The sequence below is a fragment of the Schistocerca serialis genome, chromosome 3 (assembly GCF_023864345.2).
Source record: "Schistocerca serialis cubense isolate TAMUIC-IGC-003099 chromosome 3, iqSchSeri2.2, whole genome shotgun sequence".
Taxonomy (NCBI): domain Eukaryota; kingdom Metazoa; phylum Arthropoda; class Insecta; order Orthoptera; family Acrididae; genus Schistocerca; species Schistocerca serialis.
Window position 1 is genome coordinate 812,616,157 of NC_064640.1, and position 27,622 is coordinate 812,643,778.

The 27,622-nt window shown below is 43.6% G+C and overlaps 1 protein-coding gene across 3 annotated transcripts in view; it reads left to right on the forward strand.

The window, feature by feature from the left end:
• LOC126469589 (paired mesoderm homeobox protein 2-like) overlaps positions 1-27,622 on the forward strand; it is a 587,427-nt gene that overhangs the window by 32,524 nt on the left and 527,281 nt on the right. The window lies entirely within an intron of this gene.

Here is a 27,622-nt window from a genome sequence, read left to right on the forward strand (position 1 = left end):
GTTCAGCGCACACCAGAAAGTAAGTGGAAGTCCACAGAGTTATCAAACATTTCCTGCGATGTTGTCAATTCCCATGTACTCTACTATCTGTACCCAAACTACTCGAGTGGTTTCGAGAGCTCAACCATGAAGTAACAGAGAGAATACATACGGTAACTTTATAAAAAGACTATGACAGATGTAATGTAAAAGAAAAGATTGTATTTTCGATATTAAATAGTTGAAAATGAAGTGCTGTACATTTACCAAAAGTTTCGTATCAGAAATTGTATTTATAAATTGAACTTCGTAATTATATGTCTGAAAATAAAATATGGGTTTTATAATAATTAGCTGCACTAATTCACACTGAGCTTTATTCCCATTTCAGTAACTGTGCTAAGAAGCTAAACCATAGACAGGAATACCGCTCTCGACCATTATAGCAACTTATACAACAAATTATGAATTGGTGAGGTGTTAAGGTACGATTTCTATGCAGCAGTAGTTACTACTGTCTTCTTCTGGCTTACGCATACTGCAAATTGACGTGCTCATTCAACAGCCGTCTTTCGAATTTACGACTAATTATTCTCGGTTGTTTTGCCTAAAGTCATAGTTATTGTGAAACTATCAGTGATCATTTGCGAATGATCGCTGTGTAATTACTAGACCAGAACGTAAAGAAATGCTCAGTCGGAGACGTTAATTCTAATTTTAATTTGACGACGACATATTGAATGAATTACGAACTGTTCTGACTGCTGCCTACAACAGTGAATTTCGCCAAGTGTTGTGTCATCTGACAGCCGGTACTCGATACACACATCCGCGAATCCACCAGTCTTGTATTCGAGGGGACCAAATGCATTGCGTATTGACCGCTACCGTAATCATTACTTAATTAACCAAGGGCTCATTATGGAAGTGAACGACGCCATGCGTCCAATGAAAAAGATGACAAACGTTTCTTGGACAAGATACAGGGCATAGATAAAATAATGCGAACACCTGTACTCAATATGGAATGGTTTATTAATGACTGATTGGAACCCTATTTGCCCGTAGTGCAATTGCGATTCTTCTTGGAATACTGGCATATAATAATTGTACAGTCTCCAGTGGAATGTTATGCCACTCTTCAATTAGAGCCTCTTCTAACTCCCGTGGTGACGAGGGAGGCGGAAATCTACTCCGGAGTCTGCGCTTCAATACCGCCCACAAGGGACTGTGCTGGCCAGGGAAGACGCTGCAGTTCAGTTGCATGCTCCTCATAAAACGATTTTACTGTCCTTGCTGTGTAAATGGGTGCACTGTCATCCTGAAATATGGCGTCATAGTTGGGGAACAACATTCGAATCAAGGGGTGCATCTGATCACCTAAAATGCTCACATAACCGTTGACTGTGACACGACCTTTGAGAGTAGCGATGGGACCAGCAGAATACCATGGTATGACTGCCCAGACCATCAAAGTACCACCTCTATGCTTAAGCGTTGGAATCAGGCAATCAGGACTGTAGGCTTCTTTTGGCGTTCTCCAGACGTAAACCCGGCCCGATGTTGGAAATAACGAAAACGTTGACTCGTCGGACCATATGAAGTGTTTCCACCGATCAGCCGTCCAGGATTTATGCTCCTGACACCATGTTTTACGCTTCTTTGTGTTGGTTGTCGTCACTAATAGTTTCCGTATAGCAGTTCATCCGTGAATATTCGCTTTATGGAGTTCTCGGCCGACAGCGTCGTTAGATACGGGATCTAGAAGATGGCTATTGAGCTCTGCAGTCACTTTATCCGCCGTAGTTTTGTGTTGACACATTTCTTGTTAGCGTACGACGATCTGTGCCATTTAGTTTTGATTTGCGCTCACTATTACGTTTACACGATGATGTCTTTACATGTTTTTAGTAGGCTGACATGACTGTTGAAACAGTTGCTATTGATACATTCAATAAGTTGACTGCCTTGGTTACTGATGCTCCAGCTAATCAGGCCCCCACAATCTGCCGTCTTTGTAACTCTGTTAGGTCTTTAATTGCATGTCGACCCCGGCCTCTGAATGGCTCTGAGCACTATGGGACTTATCATCTGGGGTCACCAGTCCCCTAGAACTTAGAACTACTTAAACCTAACCAACCTAAGGACATCACACACATCCATGCTCGAGGCAGGATTCGAACCTGCGACCATAGCAGCCGCGCGGTTCCGGACTGATGCACCTAGAACCGTTTGGCCACCGCGGCGCTGAATGCAAACACGAAGTGTGCACTACTAGTAAATAGCCTGCACTGATACCTAGTCCCAACTGAACAAGATCAGTTCAGCGCAATTCACGTCTTACCTGATTTGTTGACCGTCAAAGACAACCATCCCATTACTACCATTGTTCACTTTCTTATTCCCCTACCCCCTGTACGTGCTAGTCTCTTCTTCACTTATTGTGGTTATGGACAAGTTCCTGTCAGTGCATGAAACGGGGGAAGTACACCGACAGACAATTAATTTCACCCTCGGAAAGACGCTTTAAGAGCCGTTCGTTTGGCTGACTATCGGAAGACGGACGGCACGAATTTTGTGGAAGAGTATGTTAGCTACGACTTCACCAGAATTGTCTTTCTTCTGTCGTTTGGGGTAAGACGTTCGGTCGGTGGCATCGTCAGTGGGGATGCTTACAATAAAATGTTGAAGTTAATTATAAAGTCGAGCAGTGAGATGCTAAACTCCGCAGGATGATATTATTTCTGCAGGTATCAACAGCATTAATTCCAATGCCTGATCTAATTCATTTATTCATTTCCCAAAGGCTGTAATTTCTCGAAGAACAATTTGTAACCCCAACACTATGTGCTATTAATTTAACTACTGCTTTACTACTATTTTCTGTTCATAAACGTATATACACCCTAAGAAAAAAAAACAGCGCAACACGAAGGAGTTATGCAAGTTGGTGACATATTGCTATTCATGCAGGTATCGACAAAAGATGCAAAATTGTTAACTTGGGCGGCCGATGGGTGAATGTGTGACGCTGCAAGGAGACATGTTTATACCAGGGCATTAAGTCTTTGAGAATTTCACTCCGTGTACTCAATTGGACAATAACCATGCCTCGCAAACAGGTGCGTGGACAGTATACACAGATGTCGGTCTTTTAGAGGGGATGTGTAGTTGGGCTCAAAGAAGCCGGTTGGAGTAATCGGCGAATGGCTCGACATTCGAATAGGAATGATGACACTATTTGACGATTTTGGCAGGAACGGATGAACCACGACCGAACACAGCGTGCAGAACGAAACGGTCGACCTAGAGAGACGATAAACATGAGCAGCTCTCAGAGCCCCGGATTCATCATTATCATCGATCCGATGTACAACTGGTGCTCCAGTGACCACGAGGACCATTAATAGGGATCTCACAGAAAGGGGCTGAGCTCACGGCGCCCCTTTCACGACTACCATTGAGTTCTGTACACGAACAAGCCCAGCACAATCGGCACGAAATTTCATTGACTGGAGTAGAATTGTCTTCAGGTCTGAGTCCAGCTTCGAACTGAGCCCTCACGATCAGCTGTGACCACCATACGGCCGACAACTAGGAAGGTTGGTCGGGGGTTCCATTTCGATTCATAGCAGGACCCCTTTGGTTGTCATCTGCGGTACGTCGACGATATTCTAAGCCCCGTTTTGTTGACCTTCATGGCAAGCCATCGTGGCCTCACATTTCAGCAAGATAACTCTCGTCCGCACATGGAGAGAGTTACTACTGCCTGCCTTGGTGCTTACCAAACACTGCTTTGGCTAGCAAGAATCTCTCCCTAATTGAAAGTTTTTTTTTCTTAGCGTTATGGGCAGGGTCTTCCAACCATCTCAGGATTTTGACGATCTAACAGGCCAATTGGACAAAATTGAGCACTATATTCCTCAGAACGACATCCAACAACTCAGTCAATCTGTGCCAAGCCGAATAACTGCTAACATAAGGACCAGAGGTGGACCAACGTGTTATTGATTTGCTCAGTTTGTGACGCTCTTTCTCTCGATCAAATAATTTTTAAAATTGTTATCAACTGTTTGTCGGTACATGTACTGTACATTATATTTACTGATTTCCGTCCCATTCAGTAATTTCTTCATGGTGCATTTTTTTGGCTTGGAGTGTATTTTCCACTAATTGTAGTAAATATGAACATTTTATGTGTGTTTCATGTATGAAAAAATGTTGGTCGTATTACTGATTCATGCATAGGGATCACAGGCAGAAACGTATTGTTTGGGAAGGAAAAGCTGGAGGGAAGTCCATTAGCGTACAGCAGATGGCTAGCTCGCCAACGTAGAAGGAATAGGGGCGTATACTGACGCGCCAAGAGAGGAATACCTATTAGTCAGTCGCTGTACTTTAAATTTTCCACACGTTGGAGTGGAAGCGAGACTAGACTATCTACAGTTCTACTGTAAATAGGCCTCTGATGGACGTATAACCTAATTACTGCAGCGTCGACTCTTCTGCAGTGCTCTGTGTAAGGAAGAATTACATTACAGCAATCTTTATGCTACGCTTTCGGAAAACTAGTTAACGAGTTATCAAACACAAAATGTAGTAAGATATCAAGACTTGGGTGACAGAAAAAAAGATTATGAGGTGAATCTACTAAAAGTCGCAAAAATACACTACTGGCCATTAAAATAACTACACCAAGAAGAAATGCAGATGATAAACGGGTATTAATTGGTTCAAATGGCTCTGAGCACTATGGGACTTAACATCTATGGTCATCAGTCCCCTAGAACTTAGAACTACTTAAACCTAACGAACCTAAGGACATCACACACATCTATGCCCGAGGCAGGATTCGAACTTGCGACCGTAGCGGTCGCTCGGCTCCAGACTGTAGCGCCTATAACCGATCGGCCACTCCGGCTGGCCAAACAGAGCCTGGATAGCGTGTACAGGTACAGCTGCTTATGCAGCTTCAACACGATACCACAGCTCATCAAGAGTAGTGACTGGCGTATTGTTGCTCGGCCACCATTGACCAGACGTTTTCAATTGGTAAAAGATCTGGAGACTGTCAAACATTTTCTGTATCCAGAAAGGCCCGCACAGGATCTGCAACATGCGGTCGTGCATTATCCTGCTGAAATGTAGGGTTTTGCAGGGATCAAATGAATGGTAGAGCCACAGGTCGTAACACATCTGAAATGTAACGTCCACTGTTCGAAGTGCCGTCAATGCGAATAAGAGGTGACCGAGACGCGTAACCAATGGCACCCCATCCCATCACGGCGGGTGATACGCCAGTATGGCGATGGCGAATACACGCTTTCAATGTGCGTTCACCGCGATGTCGCCAAACACGGATGCGACCATCATGATGCTGTAAACAGAACCTGGATTCACCCGAAAAAATGACGTTTTGCCATTCGTGCACCCAGGTTCGTCGTTGAGTACACCATCGCAGGCGCTCCTTTCTGTGATGTAGCGTCAAGGGTAACCGCAGCCATCGTCTCCGAGCTGATAGTCCATGCTGCTGCAAACGTCGTCGAACTGTTCGTTCAGATGGTTGCTGTTTTGCAAACGTCCCCATCCGTTGACTCAGGGATCGAGACGTGCCTGCACGATCCGTTACAGCAATGCAGATAAGATGCCTGTCATCTCGATTGCTAGTGTTATGAGGCCTTTGGGATCCAGCACGGCGTTCCGTATTATCCTCCTGAACCCACCTATTCCATATTCTACTAACAGTCATTCGATCTCGACCAACGCGAGCAGCAATGTCGTGATAGGATGAACCGCAATCGCGATAGGCTACAATCCGACCTTTATCAAAGTTGGAAACGTGATGGTACGCATTTCTCCTCGTTACACGAGGCATCACAACAACGTTTCACGGTTGCAAACTTTCCTCATGTCAGCACGTTGTAGGTGTCGCCACCGGCGCCAATCTTGTGTGAATGCTCTGAAAAGCTAATCATTTGCATATCACAGCATCTTCTTCCTGTCGGTTAAATTTCGCGTCTGTAGCACGTGGTGTAGCAATTTTAATGGCCAGTAGTGTAATTTCAAGAGTTCAGTACCAGGTAAATATTCTCGCCTTTCCTGCTATAATAAGCTGTACCAAGCAATCCTAATAAATTATTAATAACACTTTCTTTCTAGTGTCATTTTCGTCAGTCCGTATTTCAAGGACTATTTATGTCAGTGCATATCGTGTCTAGAATGGCACTTTGTGGAGTACACTGATAGTTAAGAAAAGGTTTGACAGTTATTAGCGAAAACTTTGTCAGCGATCTAGACAAAGCGTTAATTATAATTCGATCAAACCGTAAATTGTAACTTTTATTTGTACTTCTTTGATGATTTATTATAATCAGAATGACGAAAAGAAATACTAGTGAACGAAAGGTTGATGTACTTTCTTCCAAAAATTATTTTAAGGCAACTGACTGAAAACGACAAAGTACTGAACACGACAAACTATTGTATGATTTACATGTGACATGTTATATTGTTTAAAATTAAATGCTGACTTATAATGGCGATGATACGGCAGTGGCAAGACATATGACTGAACATTTAACAGAACTGTGTCTTCCATACTGCGTAACCGAGTTCCAAATTCATTATATGCAAATATTTTGGTTATTCTACCAAAATTCTCCTCCTCCCCCATGTCGCCATCCGCCTACGAAAGAAAACCTTGTTTAGTATGTCATGGAGCCGAAGCAGAAAGGCGAACGAAGCCAGAAAACGGCAAATGCATCGTAGTACCTTGAGTTCCTTTGTGATATACTCTTTCTTCACTTTTATCTCGTAGTCTCCATTCTTTATGTGAATGTCTCGAGCCCGGCACCTTGATAGCGATTCCTCAGTTTATTGTATTTTCTACGTTTACTGAAGTAAACATGTTGCCTCTATATGCGGTAGTAGATAAAATGTATAATGCAGCAGAATGACGAATCCCGAATTTCTTGTTTTATGTTTCAGGAAAGCATACCAATGGTACCAGTAACAAGTGAATAAATAACGCGGAGAACGTTGAAATTTTTTGTAGGGAATTTCAGTCTAATAATCTATAGTTTTTGGATTGTCAGCACAGTGTTACAGTGTAGTAGTATCGTGTACACTGGACTGGTGAACAACGTCCAAAGCATATTTTGCTTGATAGTGATGCGCTTTTTTCTAAAGGAATAGTACACAACGGAGTTGTGTGTAAACATTTCATTTTTTGAAAGTTAATAATCCCGTGCATATTTCACGTCACCAGAAAAAAAACTGGTATTCTACAGGTCGGAGGATGGAATGTTGGATCCTTTAATCGGGTAGGTATGTTAAAGAACCGGAAAAGCGAAATGGATTGGCCGACGTTAGATATAGTGAGAATTAGTGAAGTGTGATCACATAGTGTGTATGCAACTGAGCAGGAAGAATAGGACTTCTAGTCAGGTGAGTACAGGATTATGAATACAAATTCAAATAGTCGTAATGCAGGAGTAGGACTAATAATGGACAAGAAAAGAGGAATGTGGGTATGCTTCTATGAACAGTATACCGAAAGCACTATCGTAACCAAGGCGGACACGAAGCCAACATCCACGATTCTAGTACAAATTTACATGCCAACTAGCTCCTCATATGACGGACAGAATGAAAGGGCGTATGAAGAAATAACGAAAATTATTCATATACGAGGGTTGGAACTTAAATAGTGGCAACTATTTAATCGCAAGCGATACAAAAGGGTCACATGTTTGAAACAGTTACTGTCCTTCAAAGCAGTCACCAGCGTTGTTTATAAACCGTTGCCAGCGATGTGGAAGGCGTAGTATATCGTTTGCAGAGCCTGTTCTGTTGATGGTACGAATGGAGCGGTCTACTGCCTGTCGAATTTCTCGAATAGCTCTGAAGCGAATACCACGAAGTGGTTCCTTCATCTTCGGAATCAAATCAAAGCCACAAGGACTTAAGTCGTATTACTGTTCGTTTTTAGAGCATCAACTGCGACCAGCTTTGCGAAAGAAGCGTCGACACTTTCTGCACAAGCCACCCATTATTCTGCAAGACACCGCACGGGCGTATACAGCGCACTGTTCGGTCGATGGGACTGGGAAGTACTGTACCATCCACCATACTCCCAGGACTTAAGTCCTTGTGACTTTGATTTCATTCCGAAGATGAAGGAACCACTTCGTGGCATTCGCTTCAGAACTGTTACAGATATTCGACAGGCAGTAAAAAATGGCTCTGAGCACTATGGGACTCAACTGCTGTGGTTATCAGTCCCCTAGAACTTAGAACTACTTAAACCTAACTAAACGAAGGACATCACACACATCCATGCCCGAGGCAGGATTCGAACCTGCGACCGTAGCAGTCGCACGGTTCCGGACTGCGCGCCTAGAACCGCGAGACCACCGCGGCCGGCTCGACAGGCAGTAGACCGCTCCATTCGCAACATCAACAGAACAGGCTCTGCTAAGGGTATACCATGCCTTCCACATCGCTGGCAACTACTTTGAAGGACAGTAACAGGTGCAAACATGTAACTCTTTTGTATCGGCTGTGAACAAGTAGTTGCCACTATTTAAGTTCCAACTCTCGTAGTTAAAGGAGACGAAAAATTTATTGTGATGGCTGAGTGGAATTCGGTAGTAGGAAAAGGAAAAGAAGGAAAAATATCAGGAGAATATCGACAGGGGGAAAGGAATGAAAGAAGAAGTCGTCTGGCAGAATTTTGAGCAGAGCTTAATGTTATCACAGCTAATATTTGGTTTAAGAATCGTGAAAGAAGGTTATATACGTCGAAGAGACTTTGGCCCACCTAAAGATTTCAGATTCATTATACAATGATGAGCCAAAGCATTATGACCACTGCCCACCGTGAGGTTGTATGGTGCCTGGTTGCGCTGAGGGCACGTCATGTGGTAAGAGAAGTATATGAGCGGAGCAGAGACGAATGGGGAATCATTCTAGTAACGATAAGTGGCGCAAATGTGGAAATCCACCAGCGATTCTGACAAAAGCCAGATTGTTGTGGCCCAATACCTGGGCTGTGCGGGGTGGCCGAGCGGTCCGAGGCACCTTGTCACGGTCCGTGCGGCTCGCCCCGTCGGAGGTTCGAGTCCTCCCTTGGGCATGGGTGTATGTGTTGTCCTTAGCGTAAGTTAGTTTGGGTTAGATTAAGTAGTGTGTAAGCTTAGGGAACGATGACCTCAGCAGTTTGGTCGCATAAGACCTTACCACAAATTTCCTAATTTTTTTCTAATGCCTGGGAGCGAGCATCTCGAAAACGGCGAAAGTGGTCGGCTGTTCGCGTGCTACTGTCGTGAGCATCTTTGGAAAGTGGCTGGAGAATGCTGAAACCACGAGTAGGCGACAAGAAGTTGAACATCCATACCTTACCACAGAACATGAAGCCTTGCCCGCTCTCCAAAGCAGGATAGGCGGCGAGCTTTGGCAGATCTGGCGACAGTACAATGCTGGCGCTTGCACAAGCGTTTTGGAACACACTGTCCAGAGCACAGTGTTAAACATGGGGTTTCGCAGCAATGGTCTTCTACATATTCTCATGTTGACCAAAGAACATCGTCAGTTACGATTTCAGTGGGCAAGGGATCGTCAAGACTGGACTGCGGATCAGTGGAATCGTGTCGCCTGGTCGGATGAATCCCGTTTATTGTTAAACCAGGTCGATGGTTGTGTCCAGATACGCTATCATCCAGATGAACTGCTGCTCGAAACATGCAGCTCGCCACGGACGCAGGCCGGTGGGAGCAGTATTATGTTATTGGGGACAATCACCTGGGCTTCCATGAACCTGCGGTAGTAATCGAAGGCATCATGATAGCTGTGGACTACGTGAACAGTATCAGAGATGACCTGTAACCCTTTATGCATGCTGTCTTCCCCAACAACGATGGCATCTTGAAGCAGGATATCTGTCCCCATGACAAGGCCAGAATCGTGCTGCAATTGCTTGATGAGCATGATAGTGAACTCAGGTTGATGTCTTGACCATCAAATTCGGCCTATATGAATCCGATGAAACCCAACAGGGACGCTATCGGGTGCCATCTTCGCGCCCACAAACCAATGGCCCGTAAATTACGGGAAGTATGAGACCTGTGGGTACTCATCTGGTGCCACAGGCCTCTGGAATCCTATCAAGGACTTTTCGAATTCATGGCACGCGGATTCACTGTTGAATTGCGTTCCAGAGGTGGGCCAACACGCTTTTAAGTAGATGGTTATAATTTTTTGGCTCATCAGTGCATAATCGTAAAAGCCATATTTTAAGCTGTAAGACACATTCAGCTGCATATGTGGACAACGATTATACGAGGGATATTCGGAAAGTAAGGAATGATCGGTCTCGAAACGGAAACCACAGTGAAAATCTGATGCAGTTTTGCACAGGTGTGTTGGGCAGTGTCTCTAGTACGCCCGTCGCTCGCATTACGTCGTTCTTTTTAGTTCTGAGCACACAGGGAGCACATAAAGATACCTAGAACCATAGTGTCTCCCGCCAAGTATGAGAGCCTGCTGAGAAATTTCGCCTGAAGCTATGCAGCCAACATTACATAAATGTCGTGCGGTTTCTTCTTCAAGACAATTCTCATCCGCATTCTGCAGGGGCAATGAAGATGCTCCTCTATCGTTTTCAATTGGAAATGTTTTATTATCCACAATACAGCCCGTAATTGTCTCCCTCTGAGTTTCATCTCTGCTCAAATGAACCGCTGGCTATGAAGACTACATTTTGGCACAGACAGCGAGTTGTAGGCCAGTGTAGAGTATTGGCGGAAAGCACTGGCGGCTGCCTTCTATAACGAGGGTACTGGAAAGTTGGTACAAAGCTACGACCAGACGTCTAAGTCGGATCGAGGACTACGGAGATAAGTAGCTGGAAGTTGTAGCTAACAGTTGCAAATAAAATAGTTTTGATTTTCACTGTGGTTTCCATTTGGCGACCTATCGTTCCTTACTTTCCGAATAGCCCTCGTAATTTATTGGTTGTGAAGCGCAGATTAGAACTGAACCACTCGGATAGACATGGATGATAAAGCGCTAATTCCGGGACGGGAAGATGCGCCGGCCTTGGATCGAATCCGCCTGTCACACAGTAGTGCAAGTTGCTTCGAAATCTGGAGATAATAAAAAAAAAGCTGATATGAAATCCTTCAGAACTGTGTTCTTTTTAGATTTTCTGGATTGCTGTTTACGAATTCGATGTGGGATTAAAAAATACAAAATGACTGAGTTGATATGGCGGAAAAATTATAAATTTAGCGGATTCGAGTGAAGCATTGGCTATAAGATATTCTGAGGTCGCTGATCTTAGTCACATTCATCACTTACGTCGTTATTGCTAACAGAAAGATTACTGTCAAGTTGTCCACTGACAGATGGTTCGAAAAATGCATATCTTTCACTTCAGGTGGCATGTGTTTATCTTTCTCAACTGTCATTTTCTGGAAACTCGACATGAATAGATCCGAAAATTCTAGAAGTGAATAGCATGTGTCAGGCATTGTTTTTTTCTCGGAAATATTTGCGTATAAAATCTTCTCGCTAACGTCAGATATCCTTATTCTGAGCGATTCTATAATGGAAAATTAATATTATCACACTAATATAAGATTGCTTAAATAAAAAATAATACGAAAGCGAATGGTGTCCATGACAAATGTAACTCATCCCTTCAACCACTGTGTACTCGGAACATCAAATAGGTCGCATTTCCGGTGAGCATGGTTCCACTTTATCCACAATCTGGACAAAGTTAATATCAATACTCTTCATCAGCAGCAGTCAGCCGAAACGGACTGCATACGTCCTCAGACAATTTTGACTGTACAGCAGCGATCCAACTGTCAGTGCCCGCTGCCATCCATCTTGCACAAAGTGCAATATTTCCCTACGTGTGTAAGTTTTTGATTAGGAAGTAGATGCTGAAAAACAAATCATTCAAAATGTTGATCACAGTATTATTCACATTGCATTGTTTTTGATTGCTTTTGAGTGATTAATTCAAGCAATTAATTAATGGATTGTTAATTAATTTATTAATCATACTGCATTATTGCTCAATAATTTCCACAATATTGTCCATTACACCAAAATAATTATCTACCGAGTGCCACTGCCACACGGTAAAAAAATGACCGTCCACTAAGAACGCGCAAATACGCGTACGCAAACACATTAATACTCGTTAACTGTACTCTCAAGGTAGCAGAAGAGCTATTTACAGAAGTGAAGCCACGCAGAGGCATTTTTGTAGCCAACGATTTAGTAGTATTAGTAGTAGTTTAATTTTAAGTCGATCTACATGATTAGACTGTTTAAAAATATCATATAGTGGAGAGGCTTGTACCTTGAGCTGGGATGTACCTTCAGCCAGTCTTATATCCCTGGTCTTTATTCTCTAACTTCAGTCTTTTTTCACACCAGAGATTGCCCACCATTATATAAGTATAGCTAGCTGTTGTTGCAGGAGCAAGGAGTAACTATTTCAGTTTCCTGCATAAATCGTTGTTTTTGTCATCTAAAAGTAAGTTTTGCTGCTCTTTATTCAACTTTCTTTCCCCCATACACGTACATATAAAATTAAACTTAAATGGTAAATAATTCTGATAGAAATTTGACTTAATAACTATGCTGTGGATTTTCCTGCACTTTTAGTTCTTTAGGGTATGTACCGCTTTCATTAAAATGAGAGGAAATTTTATGTTGAGCCAGTTGGTGGCACTGTACCACCACTTTGCCAGAGAGCAAAGGCGGCTAAAACAAAACCACCAACTTTCTCAGAAGCTCTGACCGAAGTTGCAGCTGTTGTGGACGCTGGGCTGTTAGTGAGAAAAGTAGCGAAACATTTTGGTATTTCAAGAGCCACACTACAGAGATATTTAAAAAATCCTAATTATGTTAATTACAAAAATTATACTGTCAAACCGATATTTAGTTATAAGGAAGCAAATGAGTTGGTTGGCTACCTGATAACTGCATCCAAAATGCACTATAGATTTTCTCGAAATGAATTAAGAAAAATTGGAATTTCACTTTCGTACATTTCAGAATAAAAGCATGCCTCCATCTTGGGGTAGTAAAGAGGGAAGCTGATAAATAATTGTATGCTGACTTCATGAAATGCCACGAAAGACTAAGCCTAAGAATGTAAAAATGTTCTTCAAGAATTTAGAATAAATATTGGACAAAGCAACTTTAACACTAGAAAGAAGGAAAACTAAGAAGAAACTTATAGATGATTCTACTTCAGACAGTGATACCAGTACAATTGATTTGTGTGATGACAGGGGCAGTAACGTGAGTTTGAATGGTTTCCTGTTGCAAAGCCAAGCAGAGGGAAATAAAGTAGATGACATTTCATTTTATTTATGCACAGACTCACAGGAAGCACTACATTCTGGACAATAAGCTTTAGTGAAATTTGAAGTAAGGAAACACTTTGCGTGAAAGATTGTTTCTATATTTTTAAGAAATGGGAGAGAAAATAGAACATTTGTATGGCCTTTAGAACAAAATGCAGGTGAAATTTCGCAAGAAGAAGTTTTCAGATTACTTTTAGGTCCAAACTTAGGCAGGCGTGGTAAATTAAGATTTCCTCTTCAGTTCGATGACTACGATATCATTGTGTCAATCAGAAACGAAGAAACTTTGTAACCGACATAATCAGTGTGGCAACAGAAATTGGCAATATAGAAAGTTTGCATATGCTTAAAACAATGAAAGTAATCTGTTTCTTTTAAATGTGAATAACATCAATTTTAAGCCACATTTTTTACAGTCGCACCAATGACGACCTCATAAACCGTGACTGTGGCTATAATCTTAGCAAGGCTTGGGAACCAGCGATCGGGTTAGTCAAGAGTAACTCGAGCAAACGTATAGTTGTGACGACCACGGCGGACAGAGCCATCACACCGACGTCATGTCAGACGCCGTCGCAATCTGTTCCACCGCGCGACCGTGGCGCGGGGCGCGGACGGCGGAGGGAGCGCGCCGCGGGCGGAGGGTATTTAAATCGGCCGCCGCCGCGACCAAACCCAGTTCCCTCTGAGCAGCCATAGCGTACGGATCTCGGTACCGGCACGTTGACAGGAGCTCAGTCCGTCAGTTCACCTGATGATGGCGACATGTATGATCGCCGAAATATTGTGCCCGTTGGACACTATAGACCGGCAGCATACCCGTGGATATTTTGATTATCAAATACGCCGGGAGAAACTCAAGAATCACATAGTATTCTATGAATATAATATGATTGAGACGCGGCTGGAATTGGTTAACACATAGAACTTGGATGCGGAAGAATTGGTCGAAATTTCGGCTAGGGTCTAAATTTAGTCTACCTCGATATTTCGTATTGGGAAATGCTGTAGCGCAAGCAATGTAAAACAACGCTTTAGGCCACGTCAGTTGTTCTGAGAAACGCCATGTCAATTCATTGTCGCATTCGATTGTAGTTACCGAGCGAGGTGGCGCAGTGGTTAGCACACTGGACCCGCATTCGGGAGGACGACGGTTCAATACCGCGTCCGGCCATCCTGATTTAGGTTTTCCGTGATTTCCCTAGATCACTCCAGGCAAATGCCGGGATGGTTCCTTTGAAAGGGCACGGCCGACTTCCTTCCCCATCCTTCCCTAATCCGAGCTTGTGCTCCGTCTCTAATGACCTCGCTGTCGACGGGACGTTAAACACGAATATCCTCCTCCTCCTCCTCCTCGATTGTAGTAAACATGAACACCATTTTGTAGGGACGAGTTCATTATTTTTTATACAATTCCTGTATTTATGTACAGTCTTCACTCTAGTATGTCATGTTGAGAATAATCTTAGCTTTTAGAATGTTTTTAATTTCAGTAGCTACTATTTTTCTTTCTTATGTACCTAACATAAAAAGTACCCAGTAGTAATGGTCTAAATTCGAGGTAGTACGTATGGTCCAAATTTGGGCTTCAGCCGGATTTTGCACCATTTTGTATGAGTAAATAACCTGAGCTGTTTTCGTTCTAGAATGCCGAGAACGAAGCCAAATTATAGCCCGCAGGGAAACAGGAAGAAATGGAATGAAAAAGATATGAACAAAGCGATTCGTGCAGTCACAGATAAAACCATGGGGACACTAAAGGCTATTAAAATATTTAATGTCCCACGATCGACGTTACTAGCATTTTGCAAGGCTAAACTTCCGCCTTCACAATTAATTTCACCGAAAACTGGAAGAAAACCCGTATGAGATGCAGAATTAGAAAAGGAGCGTATGTCATACCTACATCACACAGAAGCGAATTTTTATGGCGTCACATGCGGTGACCTACATCGAATGGCTTACCAGTTAGCGACTAGGAATGGTCTACAACATACGAGAGGCAGGAAGAGCGTGAGTAGATCTATTTCTGCAACGTCATAAGAAGATTGTGTCATTCCGTAAGCCCTCTGGAAATTCTTTTTCACGTGCTCTAGGATTTAATAAAGAAAATGCTGTACATTTCTCTAATCTGTTACAAGAGGCTTATCTGAAACACAATTTTCCGGCTGACAGGATTTACAGTGTAGATGAGACGGTATTAACAATTGTACAAATTAAAATTCCTTCTATTATTGGATGGAAATGAAAGCGGCAAATTGCTGCCCTTACCTGTGCATCTACATCTACATACATACTCCGCAAGTCACCGTAAGATGCATGGCGTAGGGTTCCCAGTACCACTATTAAGTATTTCTTTTCCAATTCTACTCGCGAAAGAGCGAGGGAAAGACGACTGTCTATAAGCCTCCGTATGAGCTGTAATTTCTCGTATCTTATCTTCGTGGTCTTCACGTGAAATGTATGGTGGCGGCAGCAGAATCGTTCTACAGTCAGCTTCAAATGCCGGTTCTCTAAATTTTCTCAGTATTGTTCCACGAAAAGAAGTATAACATGTACAGTGACTGCCTGCAGGAGTGATTCTGGGTACTATGCCCCACCCTTGGCCATGCTTCCTTGCAAGAACATGAGCAACCAACTAAAGACAGGAATTTCTCCACGGAAAACTGGTGTTACACATACGTCAGGATGAGTGCAGACCAACATCTTCTGTACATGGCTCAACGATTTTCTGCAAAAAGTAAAGCCCTCAAAGGAATCTCCAATTTTACTCATCCTGGACGGGCATTTCACTCATGTGAGCAACGTCGATCTCATTGGTAGTGCAAGCAGTAATCACGTGATTATTGTCTCACCCACGCCAGATTGCGCACACAAATTCCAGTCCCTAGACAAAACTTTCATCGTACTTTTAAAAGTTTGCTACAGTGAAGAGGTAAGGTAATGGATTCACCATTCAGATAGACCACTAACCATTTACGAAATGGTAGAATTGTTTGGAAAAGCGTATCTGAAAGTAAAAGGAGGAGAAAATGCATTCAATGGTTTCACAGTCACAGGAATATATCCTCTTAACAAATATACAGGGTGTTACAAAAAGGTACGGCCAAACTTTCAGGAAAGATTCCTCGCACACAAAGAAAGAAAATATGCTGTGGACATGCGTCCGGAAACGCTTACTTTCCATGTTAGAGTTCATTTTATTACTTCTCTTCAAATCACATTAATCATGGAATGGAAACACACAGCAACAGAACGTACCAGCGCGACTTCAAACACTTTGTTACAGGAAATGTTCAAAATGTCCTCCGTTAGCGAGGATACATGTATCCACCTTCCGTCGCATGGAATCCCTGATGCGCTGATGCAGCCCTGGAGAATGGCGTATTGTATCACAGCCGTCCACAATACGAGCAAGAAGAGTCTCTACATTTGGTACCGGGGTTGCGTAGACAAGAGCTTTCAAATGCCCCCATAAATGAAAGTCAAGAGGGTTGAGGTCAGGAGAGCGTGGAGGCCATGGAATTGGTCCGCCTCTACCAATCCATCGGTCACCGAATCTGTTGTTGAGAAGCGTACGAACACTTCGACTGAAATGTGCAGGAGCTCCATCGTGCATGAACCACATGTTGTGTCCTACTTGTAAAGGCACATGTTCTAGCAGCACAGGTAGAGTATCTCGTATGAAATCATGATAACGTGCTCCATTGAGCGTAGGTGGAAGAAAACGGGGCCCAATCAAGACATCACCAACAATGCCTGCCAAACGTTCACAGAAAATCTGTATTGATGACGTGATTGCACAATTGCGTGCGGATTCTCGTCAGCCCACACATGTTGATTATAAAAATTTACAATTTGATCACGTTGGAATGAAGCCTCATCCGTAAAGAGAACATTTGCACAGAAATGAGGATGGACACATTGTTGGATGAACCATTCGCAGAACTGTACCCGTGGAGGCCAATCAGCTGCTGATAGTGCCTGCACACGCTATACATGGTACGGAAACAACTGGTTCTCCCGTAGCACTCTCCATACAGTGACGTTGTCAACGTTACCCTGTACAGCAGCAACTTCTCTGATGCTGACATTAGGGTTATCGTCAACTGCACGAAGAATTGCCTCGTCCATTGCAGGTGTCCTCGTCGTTCTAGGTCTTCCCCAGTCGCGAGTCATAGGCTGGAATGTTCCGTGCTCCTTAAGACGCCGATCAATTGCTTCGAACGTCTTCCTGTCGGGACACCTTCGTTCTGGAAATCTGTCTCGATACAAACGTACCGCGCCAAGGCTATTTCCCCGTGCTAATCCATACATCAAATGGGCATCTGCCAACTCCGTATTTGTAAACATTGCAATGACTGCAAAACCACGTTCGTGATGAACACTACCCTGTTGATGCTACGTACTGATGTGCTTGATGCTAGTACTGTAGAGCAATGAGTCGCATGTCAACACAAGCACCGAAGTCAACATTACCTTCCTTCAATTGGGCCAACTGGCGGTGAATCGAGGAAGTACAGTACATACTGACGAAACTAAAATGAGCTCTAAAATGGAAATTAAGCATTTACGGGCACATGTCCACATAACATCTTTTCTTTATTTGTGTGTGGTTCAAATGGTTCAAATGGCTCTGAGCACTATGGGACTCAACTGCTGAGGTCATTAGTCCCCTAGAACTTAGAACTAGTTAAACCTAACTAACCTAAGGACATCACAAACATCCATGCCCGAGGCATGACGACTTGGAGTCCACGAATGAAGCAGCGAAAGGCTGTAGCTCGTTGTCAGTACCACAGGAAAACGACCAAGAACAACCTTCTCAAGAACTCGCATCCATCTCGAATGCCGGCTGTGGTGGTCTCGCGGTTCTAGGCGCGCAGTCCGGAACCGCGCGACTGCTACGGTCGCAGGTTCGAATCCTGCCTCGGGCATGGATGTGTGTGATGTCCTTAGGTTAGTTACGTTTAAGCAGTTCTAAGTTCTAGGGGACTGATGACCACAGCTGTTAAGTCCCATAGTGCTCAGAGCCATTTGAACCATTTCTGAACCATCTCGAATAATCCTAGGCGGGGAACATCACAAGTGTCACCTACTCTAACGCAACAGCCTCAGCCAAACAAAAATTTAGTGTCTTTTTTTAATTAGTTAGTATGTTTTACATTATGTGACCACATTTTTGTGAACAACTGTGATTTAAAAATAGAAATTTGCCGTATTATTTTTCAATTACATTATAAAATGTTTCTAATACAGTATTCTGTACATAAATTGTATTTCCTTCGTTTTATTGAGTTTTTCTCAATGACATCTCAATATTTTTTGAGCCTGCCCAAATTGAGACTACATCTCAAAGTTGTGTCAACCTGCCACTATTTTTTTAAATGCAAAATAAGTAAAGATAGTGTGGTACGTCACATTTCATTATAATGATTTAAAGCAGGTAACTTCAAAGAATTGTTTTCTGTATAATTTTTTTAATTTATTTGCAACATGTTATATCTTAAAAAGTAAATGGTAGCCCAATGTTAGACCATTTCCTCTAACACTAAGTAGATACATGAAATGGAACGATCACATTCGCTCAGTCGTAAGTAGAGCAGGTAGCTGATATCGGTTTATAGGTAGAATACTAAGAAAATACAATAAATCTACAAAGGAGAGTGCTTACAAATCACTCGTGAGAAACCTCTTAGAATATTTCTGACGTGTGTGGGACCCTTACCGAATAGGACTAGCAGGAGATGTTGAACACGTGCAGAGAGGGGCTGCGCAAATGATCACAGGCTTTTTTATCCGCGGAAGTGCGTGAAAGAAATTTTCAAAGAACTTAACTGGCCGTCTCCTGCAGATAGGCGTAAACTACCTCGAGACTATCTACAAAATCTGAAGAACTGCCCTTAAATGATAAATTTAGGAATATACTACAACTCCCTACAGATTGTTCCCTTAGCCGGGCAGGGTGGCCGAGCGGCTCGAATGCTGCCTCGGGCATGGATGTGTGTGATGTCCTTAGGTTAGTTAGGTTTAAGTAGTTCTAAGTTCTAGGGGACTGATGACCTCAGATGTGAAGTCCCATAGTGCTCAGAGCCATTTTTTTTTGTTCCCTTAGGTTATCGTGAAGACAAGGGTAGAATAATTACAGTATTCACAAAAACATTTAGACACTCATTCTTCCCGCGTTCCATACGTGAACGGGACAGGAAAATGCCCTAATAACGGGCACAGTGTGACGTACCCTCTGCCGTACACTTCACAGTGGTTCAGTGTGGTAGAAGAGCCGAAACCAGAGAATGTAGTGATGTTTTACCATGGGTCTGGAGCGAAGTCTACGTTCTAACTCATCCTAAAGATGTTCCAAAAACTATTGCCCCCCAGACGTCACTTTAGGACGGGATGTATAGTCACGCTCATACAATCAGTTACCGCCTCTGAACTGTTTTTCTGTTGTACGCAGAAAACATTCCTGTAAAATGTCTTCATGTCCTTCTGCATTTCGCATTTTCCTAAGCGCAATAAGGCTGCCGAGCGCTGTTGGCAAGCGGGGTGCGCTCAGCCCTTGTGAGGCAAACTCAAGAGCTACTTGACTGAGAAGTAGCTGCTCCGGTCTCGGAAACTGACATACTGCCGGGAGAGCGGTGTGCTGACCACATGCCACTCCAAATCCGCATCCAGTGACGCCTGTGGGCTGTGGATGAGACGGCGGCCGGTCGGTACCTTTGGGCCTTCATGGCCTGTGCGGTAGGAGTAAGCGCAATAAGGGGAATACACCTTAACAACAAGAAACACCCCCAAACAATCTGTACTTCGCTATTGGCACTACGCATGATGACAGGTAATTTTTTCCGGCCATTAACCAGACCCAAACCCTTCCATCCGGATAACACAAGTTGTAGGGTGATTCATCACTCCAAATCACTCGTTACCATTCATCTACCGCACAGTGGCGCCTCTCTTTACACCCTCTCAAGCGTCATTAAGCACTGAAATGTGTGGCTTATGAGGAGCTGCACGACCATTGTACCCTTTAAAAAAATAAAAAAAAATCGCTACGCAACGTCAGTCTGCCAGCTGTACTACTGGTAGCACTCTGGAACTCACGAATGATTCCTTCCACTGGTATCACGCGATTTTGTAGAACTATTATCCGCAGTGCTTGAAGGTGGCTGTCTGTCGTACATCAGTTCCGGCTGGTCTGGGTTTAGCTGTAGTTGTTCCTTCGCGTCTCCACAATCAAATCACCAGCATTCGACTTGGCCAGCTTTAGAACGGTTGAAATTCTCTTGGTGATATCCAGTGCCTGGTCCACGTTCAAAGTTATTGAGATTTCCTGACCAACCCATTCCGATTTTGCTGTTTATCCACTGAGAACAGAGTGCTACCCGCCCTCTTTTGTATCACCAGGTCCGCCTCTTTTAACACCTAGTAGTCAATTCCGCATTACAGTGCTCGTATACTTTTGATTAGGTAATGTATTTGAAAGATTACGACAACGATTTTTGTGTCACTGTACTGCATTCATTAAGTCTGGTGGTCGTCATTTTTGAAGAGTTGCTATGAGCCTAATGTGTTACTATAATAAGTACACTCCTGGAAATTGAAATAAGAACACCGTGAATTCATTGTCCCAGGAAGGGGAAACTTTATTGACACATTCCTGGGGTCAGATACATCACATGATCACACTGACAGAACCACAGGCACATAGACACAGGCAACAGAGCATGCACAATGTCGGCACTAGTACAGTGTATATCCACCTTTCGCAGCAATGCAGGCTGCTATTCTCCCATGGAGACGATCGTAGAGATGCTGGATGTAGTCCTGTGGAACGGCTTGCCATGCCATTTCCACCTGGCGCCTCAGTTGGACCAGCGTTCGTGCTGGACGTGCAGACCGCGTGAGACGACGCTTCATCCAGTCCCAAACATGCTCAATGGGGGACAGATCCGGAGATCTTGCTGGCCAGGGTAGTTGACTTACACCTTCTAGAGCACGTTGGGTGGCACGGGATACATGCGGACGTGCATTGTCCTGTTGGAACAGCAAGTTCCCTTGCCGGTCTAGGAATGGTAGAACGATGGGTTCGATGACGGTTTGGATGTACCGTGCACTATTCAGTGTCCCCTAGACGATCACCAGTGGTGTACGGCCAGTGTAGGAGATCGCTCCCCACACCATGATGCCGGGTGTTGGCCCTGTGTGCCTCGGTCGTATGCAGTCCTGATTGTGGCGCTCACCTGCACGGCGCCAAACACGCATACGACCATCATTGGCACCAAGGCAGAAGCGACTCTCATCGCTGAAGACGACACGTCTCCATTCGTCCCTCCATTCACGCCTGTCGCGACACCACTGGAGGCGGGCTGCACGATGTTGGGGCGTGAGCGGAAGACGGCCTAACGGTGTGCGGGACCGTAGCCCAGCTTCATGGAGACGGTTGCGAATGGTTCTCGCCGATACCCCAGGAGCAACAGTGTCCCTAATTTGCTGGGAAGTGGCGGTGCGGTCCCCTACGGCACTGCGTAGGATCCTACGGTCTTGGCGTGCATCCGTGCGTCGCTGCGGTCCGGTCCCAGGTCGACGGGCACGTGCACCTTCCGCCGACCACTGGCGACAACATCGATGTACTGTGGAGACCTCACGCCCCACGTGTTGAGCAATTCGGCGGTACGTCCACCCGGCCTCCCGCATGCCCACTATACGCCCTCGCTCAAAGTCCGTCAACTGCACATACGGTTCACGTCCACGCTGTCGCGGCATGCTACCAGTGTTAAAGACTGCGATGGAGCTCCGTATGCCACGGCAAACTGGCTGACACTGACGGCGGCGGTGCACAAATGCTGCGCAGCTAGCGCCATTCGACGGCCAACACCGCGGTTCCTGGTGTGTCCGCTGTGCCGTGCGTGTGATCATTGCTTGTACAGCCCTCTCGCAGTGTCCGGAGCAAGTATGGTGGGTCTGACACAGCGGTGTCAATGTGTTCTTTTTTCCATTTCCAGGAGTGTAGTTTATGTAAATATTCGCTTCCGACCATCTCAAAGTTTTCAGTTTATCATCCCCTAGCAAATGTGTATTTTGGCGCTTAATGTTTGTGACAACCTGTATAAACTTCGTAAATTCTGGATGCAAAATTACTGCTAAATGCTTAGCCATAACTGACGATGTAGCAGTTTGCCGTGGGAAAACTGAAGGTGACGGATTTGAAGGCAGTCATCGAAATGGCACATAAGAAAATACAACGTGTAAATCTACATAGCAGGGTTTTCTTGTGATGATGTATCACTTCAATATCAACTCTACTTCAAATACCCTTCGGAGATCATACTGTCGTTGGAACTGAATAGTGGTTCGGGCACTGGTTGAGCCATCAAACTTCAAAAGGCATGTAGATCATCGTACGGTCTCTACAACTATCCAAAATTGAAACATCATAAGGCAGCTATTTTACCAGATGCTTCATATGCAACAAAAACAATATCCACTGGTTGAAATGGCTGCAAACACTATGGGATTTAACATCTGAGGTCATCAGTCCCCTAGACTTAGAACTACTTAAACCTAACCAACCCAAGGAAATCACACACATCCATGCGACCGTAGCAGCAGCGCGGTTCCGGACTGAAGCGCCTAAAATATCCATTATAGCACACTCTAAATTTACAAACATTGAAAACAAAATACTGAAAATTTTTAGGAAGTTATATGACTCTTCACCAGAAAATCGAGTTTAGATAAAGAAAATACTGAAAATGTGTAAAGCCAAGCGCAAGCTACTCATAAAATTTTGTAGAAATATTTACGGAATGGACAATAGCAGACGTATCAAAATCTTATTTAAGATTGTCTGTTCCAAGGTCAAGATTAAATGCCTAGTAGAAACAAAGGGGTACTTACAAGAAATGCACATAACACGTCATAATAAATCGTGTAGCCTTTAGAACACAAATAATGTGCACAAATTCACAGAAAATAGACGTTGCAAGATATGATTATAAGAACGAAAGGTTCTTGGTAAGATTTGCGAAGGATGAGAAAGTAAAAATCATGTTGCTAACTAATAATTTTATATGGACACTTCAATTAAGAAAACTATGGACCAAAACAATAATAATAACAAAAAAATGGTTGAAATGGCTCTGAGCACTATGGGACTTAACTTCTGAGGTCATCAGTCCCCTAGAACGTAGAACTACTTAAACCCAGCTAACCTAAGAACATCACACTCATCCATGCCCGAGGCAGGATTCGAACCTGCGACCGTGGCGGTAATAATAATAACAATAATAATAATGTTAATGTACAGGATGTTGATTTGTTACTGCTGTTGGACAGAGTATGAGAACGATCACCATCATTCACCTGTAATGATTCCTCAAAACCACGACGAACGTACATCAGAATGGCTCTACCAAGTAACAAACTAGAGTAGACATTTCCGGTATTCTGGACGTTTTAGTACATTCAAGTACAGCAGCCGCATTTAAATGGATCTCCATTACTTGCGGGGAAAGTAGAGAAAGTTTTGAAAGAGACGACTTTCAACTCGATCTAGTTGGAACGTGGTACGTGAAGGAATGCTAAGAATGAAAGTGCATGTAACGCAGACTTCTCTCGTTGCTTCTGTCATGCAGATAATTTCACGCCGCGCAGGATTAGCCGAGCGGTCTAAGGCGCTGCAGTCATGAACTGTGCGGCTGGTCCCGGCAGAGGTTCGAGTCCTCCCTCGAGCGTGGGTGCTTGTGTTTGTCCCTAGGATAATTTAGGTTAAGTAGTGCGTAAGCTTAGGAACTGATGGCCATAACAGTTAAGTCCCATAAGATTACACACACATTTGAACATTTGATAATATCACTGTCATGTGTTCAGTGGATGGACGCAGCTGTTCCTTTCAAGTAAATACTTGTGAACAACAAACGTCGTGAAAGATTACATGTACTATGACGTCAGCATAAGATTGAATAACTTAGTAAATTATGTCCGCACCATACATGGCTCTGGGGGACGTAAGAATTATAAATTATTGTTTTGAATGTGTATTGCTTTTTAAGCGTTGGTTTATAATAAACAATCGGGTTATGTCAATCCTCTAATGTCTAGTATTATTCCTTATCAGTATCTTTGTACATGTAGCTTGTTATGGCTTTCTTTGCACATTGTGTGGTTCTTTAGTGGATACAGGAGCTTGGAATAGATGCTGTTCGTGAGCTGAGAATTTAGATATTAATTTATTCTACATCTAATATCAAATAGTAAAAAAAACTCTTAACTTTGTTGTTGTATTTGCAGCGTCATTTGCTAACAGTCGATATGAATGAAGGAATATATGCAGATACAAAAGACTTATAAATTTGTCACTCTTCAGTACAATGTCTATTCATAAGATGTCGAGCCCTATCCGCTACGTAAGTCTGTAAATGTTATTCAACTGGAAAACACGCAAAATGGGGTCAGTGAATGAACGTTCGAACGTAAGTACACTCACCGCTGGATCTCCGGAGAGGAGACGCCTGCATCTCATTGGCAGCGGCGGAATCGTTCGTTGCAGCGCCCTCGTGCCGAGGTGGCGGCTATAGGAAACGCGGCGGCGTTACCGGCGGCGCATGTACTTGAAGGTGCGGCCACCCGGATTGCGGCCAGTACCGCATAGCTCATCTGAACACGTGGTGGACAAACGGGCCATTAAAAATGACGCACTTGCGTGTCCTCTTACCAACAAGAAATGAAACTGTTCGAGCACGTAGAAGGTGCACTATACCCACTAAGAGACACGTGATTTTGTGGTAAGAACGTAATCACAAACCAATCTTTGTATTTATTTTGGGAACATAATGTGCGTGATGAGTAATGAACCCGCCAGGATAGGCGAGAGCGTTAACGCGCTGCTTCTTGTACTCGGGTAGGCGCGCCGGCCCCGGATCGAGTCCGCCCAGCGGACTAACGACGAGGGCCAATGTGCTGACCAACCTGGATGTGGTTTTTAGGCGGTTTTCAACATCCCGGTATGTGAATACCGGGTTGGTCCCCCCGTTCCGCCTCAGTTACACAGCTCGCAGACATCTGCGACACGTTCACACTCTTTCACTATTTACACTAGATGCAGACAGTTGGGGTACACCGATTCCGTCCCATGGGGAGGGGGGGGGGGAACTGGGTGGCGACAGGAAGGGCATCCGGCCACCCCTTCCAAATTAACACGCCAAAAATTAACCATACCAGCAGACCCCGCAAAGTCGGGATTAATGCTTGGAAAGAGAGATAATCTGAGTAATGACTGAAAAAGTTCTACAAAATTAAATACATACGCAAGTGTAATATGCCGTATCTGATCACAAAAGAAACGAGACTGTTCTCGTCGCTACAGGTGCATTGTCCGAGGCCTGACGGCGGCTTGCGGCCGCAACAGGCCCTCGGCGGCGACATGGGTTGCCCGCTCGCTCAGGTATACGGCGACGCGACAGAGTTTCGTCCGCAAGTTGCCGCTGTTTCCCAAAGCGGGACGCAGGCGCAGATCCGACACCAGCGACACCGGGATGGAGAGAAGCGCGACCGAATTGAATCTGACTGTGAACTACTTAGATATTTTATTACAAGAAGAAAATGACATGGTAATATTATCGTGGCACCTCAACCTGATGATGATGATGAAGAAGAAGATTAATAGTATTTTGACGGCTCATGACAGTGAAGGATGTTAACAGCATTTTGATTAATAGGCACGTTTTAAATGACTGCACCAAATTCAGACTTTATTTAAGATTAGTTTGCGCATATTTTGCACCTTACAGAAAAAAGTGCGATCTATTCAGGAAATCCATCCGTTCAGCTGAAAAACTTTCAGTGACGCTTATTTTCTTATGTAATTCACAAATTTTTAGATAAAATTATTTAAATAATTTTTCTCTTCGTCAGAGTTCTAATAGTTCAACAACTCGTAACATTTTAACACATCATGGAACGTTACGTAATTCCTCATTTATTATTAAGAACGAATGTTTTCCGATGGTAACTGAACCCCTTCCTGCTACAAGCTGTCACATTTCTCCTTTAAGGTGAAAACAGTGAATAGTTTGGAAAATAGCTATTTATTAACACTCTTGCATATCATTTAGGTAAAAACTTCTGCATAGTACTGAATCACTGTCATAAAAGCCCTTATTTACTCTCCCATCATCAACAGGTTTACAGCAACGAAGAAACAGAGAACTCAATACAAACTGTTTTTATTAAAATGGCAAACTGCTTCTGAGAAATTTACAAAACGTAGTAAATAAATTATACAACATTTTAATTTTACTTTAAAAGGAAGTACATCATGTCCATAAGCTAATCATTCTCAAAAAATGGTTCAAATGGCTCTGAGCACTATGGGACTTAACATCTATGGTCATCAGTCCCCTAGAACTTAGAACTACTTAAACCTAACTAACCTAAGGACATCACAAACATCCATGCCTGATGCAGGATTCGAACCTGCGACCGTAACGGTCACGCGGTTCCAGACTGAAGCGCCTAGAACCGCGCGGCCACACCGGCCGGCCCATTTTCAAATAATATCAGTTTGTTCCGACACTTTTCTACTTCTCACTTTTGAGTTCTATATCAATCACTTAGTTCGTAACTTCCATATGCTTTTTTGACTCAACTAAAATAATGAAGTGGGATGTTCTCATAGCCACACCCATGCTTGTAGAAATAAATTTATATATTCTTTCGTAGGTGCCTCTAGGTATTTTATTTTCAATCCTGCGAATGATTTCTCCCTTTCAGGCTGACTTTTTTTTCGAGCAGGACATACATCTTGTCCTCAACACTCATTTTCTTCCTCTTAGGCAAACTTGTGCCATTGGGATCAAGACGCTTGTTTATCTGCACGAAAGTTGTATGTCCATCTCAAACAGTTAATGGAACTTTTAGCTATCTCCCTCATCCCAGGCTCTCCCAGGTTCAGTGATATGGATACAACATCTGTATTGTCTCTGGAATCAGCCACGATATTTGAAGCAATGCTGTCGGTCTTTTCTTCCGACAGGAAGATTCAAATATTGCGGACAGATCTGCAACAAAATATTTCCTGTTTTAGTTCGTCGAATGCTTGCAGAAAGTTTAGGGACACATCTAAATTATGTTGAATCCACATGTGTCATTTAAGTAACAATATCTCAGTCAATGTTTTAAGAAAATGGTTCAAATGGCTCTAAGCACTATGGCCATCAGTCCCCTAGACTTCGAACTACTTAAACCAGAAC